General features: G+C 43.9%; 1 protein-coding gene and 1 long non-coding RNA gene across 2 annotated transcripts in view; both read right to left on the bottom strand.

The window, feature by feature from the left end:
- The window catches only part of LOC143299917 (atrial natriuretic peptide receptor 1-like), a 561,408-nt gene that overhangs the window by 266,459 nt on the left and 292,449 nt on the right, over positions 1–2,500 (bottom strand). The gene's annotated exons all lie outside the window — the stretch shown is intronic.
- LOC143299918 (uncharacterized) overlaps positions 1–2,500 on the bottom strand; it is a 38,986-nt gene that overhangs the window by 11,844 nt on the left and 24,642 nt on the right. The window lies entirely within an intron of this gene.

The following is a 2,500-nucleotide window of genomic DNA, read 5'->3' as shown; positions in this document are numbered from 1 at the left end:
GGCACTGTGTGTGTGTGTGTGTGTGTGTGTGTGTGTGTGTGTGTGTGTGTGTGTGTGTGTGTGTGTGTGTGTGTGTGTGTGTGTGATACACCCCTCCTCACAAGCAATACACCCGCCACACCCAACCCCAACCGCCCCTCCCTCCCCCCTCCCACACACACACATGAAAAGACACAACACTCGACGACACACTGGAATCATCAGTGACAGCTCCAACCTTCTTCCCCAGACTTATCCAAACACGTTGACAAAGAGAACAAAAAGAAAGACAACAACGAAAAAAACAAACAAACAAAAACACCCTTCACCCCCTAACTGTGAAGACGGCGTATCCTTTAACTCTCTCCATACGAACGGCGAAAGAGACGACGTTAACAGCGTTTCACCCCAGTTACCATCATCAAAATATTGCAAGCGGAAGGCTCTTATACTGAAGAGGTGAATGTTGACAAAGAATACCACAATTCTGACGACGGAAGCTAAAGGTTGGGTCATTCAGACACGCACTGGACATCCGAGGGGTCTGTGTAGAGGAGAAGAGAGGACTGGCCGTACTGAGTGAGTTAAACAAACCCACCACAGCTCAGTGACAGATCCTATCACTGACTCTACTTTTTTGTTTCTTCTTCAATGAAGCGGAATTCCAAAAGGCTCTCTCTCCAATTAACACTGCCAGTACCACCCCCCACCCACCATCCGAGTTCTAAAGTACGAGCGGGAAATAAAATCCGAGAAAAATCGTCTAGTCACACACGCCAAGTCTCAGTCCACTTACCACTAGACCCTGGTGGGTCAGACAGAAAAGAAACTGCGGATTGGAACTAATGTGCTGATTCACCGAGAGAGAGAGAGAGGGGGGGGTGGAGAGGGGCAGAGACATAGAGAGAGAGAGAGACACACACACACACACACACACACACACACAGAGACAGAGAGAGAGACAGAAAGAGACAAAGAGAGAGAGAGAGACAGAGATTTGGAAGATTCCAAAAACTTGAGTACTCAAGGATAAAGATTTTTGGCATTTCCTATCTTCCAATCTGTCCTTGTGACAACAAAAACAATAACTTTAAGACACAGCACACAAGAGAGAGAGACAGAGACAGAGAGACACAGAGAGAGAAAATAGCCACCGAGATAATTGGCCATTTTGTAAAACACCCCCTTCTCCCTCCCACGCCCTCCAGCCCCACCCACTCCCCAGTCCATTCTCCTCTTATTCAAGACAGGAGCAAAAACAAACTCGGGGCGTTGGACATTAACACCGATTCTCGACAAGAGGGTCTTCTTCAGCACTCCTCGCCAAAAGGATTTGGCACTGATGTGACAATCCCCCCCCCCCTCCTGCCCTCCCCACGACTCTTACATCCAACCCTTCTGACGGAGTTCAACCCAAGTGGCACGAGTGGCACGGAAGATACAGCAACAAAACCAAAACCACTCGAGAACGTAAACTGCGAGATCTGATTGGAGCTGGATGACGGCAGATTATCGGAGTTTAGAATCAGCGAAAATGGAGGAATAATGTTTTTTGTTCGTGAAATGGTACCGGAGAATGCTGTTGGTCTTTGAGTTTAAGCCTGCCAAGCCTGTCACAGACGATTCCTCACGATTTGCTTTTGTTTGTAGAGCTGGGTCCGTTGGTTTGAACTTGAAACAAGGTGAAATACAGCGTTCAATTAGGAAAACTTGAGCAACGACAAGCCTGAGTTTATATCGTGCTAGTTCATGTGTCACAAGTAATACACAAACGCAATGGCGAAAATACACACATTATTTGATAATGAAAAGAAAGTTGAAGTGCAAGACGAAGCTATACTAAATAACACCCACCCCCCAAAAAACAAAAACAAAACAAAACAAACAAAAAAAAAAAAAAACAAACAAAAAAGAGAACAAACTACTATTACTACAACTACCACTGACAACAACAAAAACAACTAATAATATCAATAACAACAATAACAACAATAATAATACACTGGAAAGTGAACATCACTTTGAGTGTAATATAATGGGGGGAGGGAGGGAGAGAGAGAGAGAGAGAGAGAGAGAGAGAGAGAGAGAGAGAGAGAGAGAGAGAGAGAGAGAGAGAGAGAGAGAGAGATTACAGAGTGAAACCGGGGCCATGTATCATAATAAATGTTCTATATTACTGCAGAGAATATTTCATTGTGTATCTTTTAAGTCTTGAATCTTTTTGATTGTCCAATAATTATAGTCTTGTACAGTCAAGAATATGTGTTCATTCTCAAGGGAACTAATAATTGGGTCACCTCGCAATAAAGTATTTACGTTTGTACTAATTACAGGAAGAGTACCAATTGTGTTCTCTGTTATATTGTTTGCAAATTGGGCAGTGTAAAAAAAAAAGTGTTCGACTGTCTCTGCAGGATATCCACACGAACAATTTGTATCCAGTCGAAGATGACGATCAAACAAATTGGACGGCTGTGTCACTGATTACCAAACCGTGTCAATGACGTGCACCAGGAATCTC

This window comes from Babylonia areolata, chromosome 25 (assembly GCF_041734735.1).
Source record: "Babylonia areolata isolate BAREFJ2019XMU chromosome 25, ASM4173473v1, whole genome shotgun sequence".
NCBI classification, from domain to species: Eukaryota; Metazoa; Mollusca; class Gastropoda; order Neogastropoda; family Buccinidae; genus Babylonia; species Babylonia areolata.
This window is presented reverse-complemented; position numbering and strand designations above follow the sequence as displayed.